The following is a 5993-nucleotide window of genomic DNA, read 5'->3' as shown; positions in this document are numbered from 1 at the left end:
TTATCAAACTTAAGACAAACAAATCTAATCCACCTAGCTATAAGACCGTAGAAGAACATTAGAAATAATGATCAACCTTAATCCAAAATTCAAGCAGTTCAATTTCTTGGATCTAAATATCCAAACCTTCAGTAGTTAGCTTTCTAGTTATGCTTCTTTTTATACCTTCTCTTGAATCCCTTGACTGGTTTTTCATTCCTCTAGATCTCACTAAAATAGAATGGAATGTACAATCTTTGCTTCAGAGCAAAATGCTTCTATCGATTTTTGTTGCCATCTGGAGCTCGTAAACTGACAAAAAGTAATTCTGGCTCTGATCTAATGGATGCTTATTTGAGTTAAGCAGTTAAAATCAATCAACTCGTTTGACCATGTTAATTATATGCTCAAAACTTTGTAATGCTTCAACCAGGAAAGAGAATCAACCACAGACTGCACATATTAACTAAAGATACAACCATATCCACAGACTGCTTTAGTTTGTCCAGTAGTTTATCAACATTTTAAAGTGAAACAACTTTAGAGCATCAAAAAGGAAAGTGTATATTCATCCATGCAGTCTGTAAAAGGAACACTCAATTTTGTAATTGACCACCTTATTCAGTACAGCAAGATATTGAATGGGGACTTGAACATGATATTTAGGGATCTTTTAGTTTTGCATGAAGGATCTTCTCTTAAGAACCTTCCCAAAACTTTTCCAGAAATAATGGAAAATAATTTGTCGAAATACATCAACCTACACTAGACACACTATCCTATAGAACATGGAATCAGACTACAGATTTCCCTTTGATTAGTTTACATGAAATTGGCTATTTCATTTTGCAAAACTAGATCAATTTGGTTCGTAATATGAATAGATTGTCAAATCCTTTTGATGCTGAGGACAAAGCAAAACATCTTCAGTTGCGACAACAATAGCTCACGGTAAACCAGGGAAAAAATCTCCCCCCAGTGTGTGTGTCATCAAGATTTTTGTAAGTTGCTTAATACTGGAATTAATGCATACACACAAGCATGTATTTAAGAGACTCAGGGGTGGACTTGGAAATTACATACTACAAGTAGTCATTTTTGAATTTATTTCAATTGAGGATTGAAGTCTGGCCAACTATCAAAAGAAAGAGGCATAGGCAGAAAAGTGACCTATAAGATATAGCTTACTACTAAAAATTGTACAAAACATGTAATATGCAAATCAAACCAACTACACTTATAGTAGTTGGCTACCAAGAGAGCTTTAAAACTCTACTTAGTTGTAGATCAAGGAATCAAATTTTTTGACCTGCATTCTAATATCTAGGCTTTGCTGAAAATTTCACCAGCAGGTGCGTAGGCATCTGTCTGAACCGACATGATTCGTTGGGTTTCCCTTGACCTCTTTAGGTCCCCCTTCCCATAGTATAGATTTCGGTACCCCCCTCCCCTTAGTATAGAGCAGAAGTAGGTATAGAATAGAATCCATCGTGTCGACAAAAAAATATATAATATGTAGATCATATAAAGTAAATTATAAAAGGGTCCAGGAAAACTTATATACCCAAGGTTTCTTTCAATAGCTTAAGCATTACCTTCTCCTTTGTTGCTTGACTGATGGAATCAAAGGCATTGAGCTATACAACACATGAGATATATTAGACCATAAAAAATTATAAGCAGAGACAGAGAGCAGAAGTTAATGGGAAAATTTGAGAATAAGTAAACTATCAAGGGAATTATATCACTAAACATTAATTAGGATGTAATTTGAGTGTAAAATTCTTTGAGGAGGCAGTGTTCAATTAAAGTCATAGTTAATGGGGGTAACTGCAATTACTAACTTAAGGGTACTTATATCCTTTTGATTATTTTTTTTTTGTCAAAACCTTTTGACTATTAATTTAGGAAGCAAAATGTTTCAAAAGTAACTGTGGAGGCCAAGTGCAAATTACTCCAAATGTTAAGGGGGATTTATTGCAATTAAACCATTTATGTTATAGAATGTGCCTGCGGGGATGACACAAACAGTTGTATTTGGCACGGTATAGTACATTTTACGTAGTTTAATTATTGCATACTTACTCATATATTTTTGTATTAGAGATGTGATATATTTAACTACTGTTGAGAATAACTCATACATATAAATTGTGTCAATGGTAGTTGTCTAGACAGTGGATTTTCATATTTACTAGAGCTGCACAGTACAAAACACACAACCATTGACTCAAAGAGATTTCTTAACCAAAAGTCAAAACTTCAAAAAATAGAGATAAAGAATGTAAGGGACGACAAAGTGCACAAAGGCAAACCAAGAGTGTGTTAGATAAGCAAGCCGGTGACAAAGCAATATAACTTTAAAGAATTTATTACTCAAGAAATTTCAGTAAAAGAAAGCAGTTAACGTAGAACTTAACAATCATAGAAGATGGAAAAATTTTATCACGGTCCAACCACAACTTAACTAGTCTAATAGTTGTTTTCAACTAATGAAATAACTTAAATGGACAAATAACGACCTCACAACCTTATTTGGATTGTATTTAACATGAAGTTAGTAGGCTCCATAATTTTATTTGAAGCATTTTTAGTGGTCGAAAATTAATTACTAAGCTTGCTAACTAGTTGTCTGGAGCTGCGATAGAGTTTCTTAGTGGACTTGTTCGAGCAAAATAAAAAAGGCATACCATACAACTAGGATACCTAAGAACGGAAAATCAGCTGCTCCAAGGACAACGCATGTTAAATCTTAGACCTAATGATGACTAGAAACTAGAAAGAGAGGCAACACATTTACAATATTTTGTTGGTAGCTAACACAGTTTGGATTAATTAGTAAGAACGGATTACTTCCTCACATAAAGTTATATATTTAAATCTTGCTATCAATGTGAGAAATATTTTAATAGGCGATTTATAAGAATTCTTGTAAGGGACTTAAGGTTCCGAGACATGCCCTGACCCATGATAGTAACAGGAACCAAACCATCCAAACTTTTCTTTAAAAAAAGAGTGAATGGCCCAAAAGGTCACTAAACTATTGAAAATGGCACCCTTTGGTCATCAAACTTTTTTTGTGGCCCAAAAGCTCACTTAACTCACAAAAACGCACCAGCAGAGTCATTTTATCGATATTTAGCGGTTTCTCATCCGGTGGCATTGGCAATGTGGAGTGGAGGAATATTTTTTTAGGGGTAAAAATGTCCAACAAAATATGGCAAACCTGTTTTTCCCTTGCAAGCCGTGCCCTTAGATCTAAAAGTTCATTAAGTCTTTTGGGAAGGTTGTTAAAGATTGATGCTGCGACTGGGGATCTTCGTCAGCCTTCAGTAGCACGAGTGCTGGTAGAGATAGATGTTACTCGACCCCAAGTGAAGAGGGTGTGGATTGGGGATGATGAGTATGGTTTTTGGCAAAAGGTCGAGTATGAGATTTGGCTGGCGTTTTGTCCTTTTTGCAAACATTTTAGTCATGTAGAGAGCGAATGTTTTCGGAAAGATCCATCATTGAAGCCGGTGAAGCCTGCTCCTCCTGTTCGGTAGCGTCAAAATATTCAAAAACCGCTTCAGATTTTTGCGCCCAAGGCCCAAATTGATAAGGGTAAAGTCAAATTACCGAGGAGGGTTGGGGTGTTGATAAAACTTTAGAGTTGAGTGTTGATCATTCTCTGGGACCGTTAACTATTCGGGAACCGGGTAGTAGTTTGATTAATCCTTCACAAGTGATGGAAATTCCGGTCACACCAGTTAGCACGAAGGAACATGTTGCTGGTAATGTGAGGAAAGCTGATGCGATTGCCCCCACACAATTTCCTTGGCTGCTTGTGTTTTTTAGATGATTAGGCTGTAAATCTCGTTATTTGCTATTTTGATTTGGTTTACAGGTGGTCACAATCACCCAGCTTCGCCGGAGGAGATAAAGTGAAGCAAACGATCGGTTGGTCAACTTTGGGAATGAAACTAAATATGGGTTCACTTGTTCCAATAACCTTTTGGACATCTTTGCCCCTTAAAAAATATTCCTCCACTCCACATTGCCAAATGCCACCAGATGAGAAACCGCTAAATATCGGTAAAATGATTCCGCTGGTGCATTTTTGTGAGTTTAGTGACCTTTTAGGCTATTCACTCTTAAAAAAATATAAGCAATTACTCTGTCTGTTAACCCAATTCTATTCTATTCCTGAGACACCTAAAGAATAAAATTTCCATCAATAGTGAAACCGCATGCTCGGAATAGATGGATCTTGCAAGCCTACTAATATATACCCATTAGGCTTTACTTAAATGGGCAGGCTGTCATTTAAATGTTAAAGTCCTTCCCTTTTTTCCTTCCTTCTTGTGAGGCTGAATCTCCTCGAAATCAAAAAAACAAAAATAAAAATAAAAATAGTAAAGGAATAAAAATCTGATGATTCTTAATTATCCTTTTCATTACAACAACTAGTCAACTCTATATGGGATTTAAATCTCACCATATTTTTTATATTTCACATATAGCTCCTTTTATCAAACTTTTCTATTCTTATAAGTCAAAGGAAAGCCGTGGGGATTCTTTTCATTAAAAATATTTTACTATTTCATAGCTCCAACATTTCCAATCAAGCTAAGCATCAATTTCATAAATACATTTTTAATTTGCTCCATAACTTCAATAGGGAAACAAACTTAGACAGTGATAACTTAAAACTTAGGATTGCTCTATTATTTAATGCCCTCTTTTGTGGCATTTTAAGAACTTAGGTTGTTTTCTTCCGGTCGAAAAGCTCTCATTTGACTGGTTGGAAGTAGGGCTGCAAACGAACCGAGCCGCTCTCGAGTCGAGTTTGAACTCGAGCTCAAGATATTAAGCGACTCGCGAGCTCGAGTATATAGCTCGTGAGCTCGAGTATATATATATATATATATATATATATTATTATTTTATTTTAAATATATATTTTTTTTATTTTTTTATTTTAAGTATATATTTTTTTATTTTAATAGTAAAATTATATATATCCTTAATATTTTATTATTTATTATGAAAAAAATATTATTTTATTCATTTAAAAAAAATAAAAATAATTTTTTTATTTTTTTTCGAGCTCAAGTTCGAGCTTGAAATTGTCGGCTCGTCGAGCTCAAGTTCGAGTTCACTAAAATTATGTCAAAACTCGATTCGATTAGGTCAAAATTCGATTGGACTGGACTCGTTTGTAGCCCTAGTTGGAAGAGTATGTTTACATACACTAAAATGTGTAGGAACTAAAAATGTTTGTAATAAAACTTTAGGATCTAAATGAGATTTTAGAATTAGTTTAAGGATCAAATATGTAAATCATTGTAAACAGTCATGGATCCTCTCTAGTATGAATCTGAGCCCATTCTCACCAATCTATCAACACCATCAGAATCAAAGTGGACCCTCTTCAGAGTTTTGGAGATGAATCTAAGAGCCCAAAAAGCTGTCACTTGCGTTAAAATTTTGTAGACCTGATCTGCCGCTGTCTAGAACTTAGGAATGCCTAGTTGCAGTCTTACTTGGTTTTTAGCTACACTAGGGTCCATATTGTTACCTTAAATCTTATGGACAAATTGGTTTATGTAGTATACCTTTCAACTTTAATAAATTACACGGTGACTATAATACAAAATATTGCACAAAACACACTATCATTTTTTGCTACTGATGACTATTTTCTCTTTCACGCCGGGTCTGTCATCCATTAGAACGCATGCCTCCACCTCCCTCAAGTCAGATGAAATCGACGAGTCTTGCAACAATAATCAAAAGCCGTCAGATAACTATTGCTCTACATTTTAAAGTTATCCTCGGATATGATATTTACATAAATACTTCTTCATCCACGAAGTAAAATTGTTTCTTGGAATTAACTACATGAGAGGTCATAAAAACAATTGTTTTTACTCCTATAGTGTGGATGTATACATACATACGTACATATATACATATATGTGTGTGTATATATGACCATTTTCTTAAGGCATTATTAGATATTTTAATCTAAG

Source organism: Coffea arabica, chromosome 2c (genome assembly GCF_036785885.1).
Source record: "Coffea arabica cultivar ET-39 chromosome 2c, Coffea Arabica ET-39 HiFi, whole genome shotgun sequence".
Classification (NCBI taxonomy): domain Eukaryota; kingdom Viridiplantae; phylum Streptophyta; class Magnoliopsida; order Gentianales; family Rubiaceae; genus Coffea; species Coffea arabica.
This window is presented reverse-complemented; position numbering follows the sequence as displayed.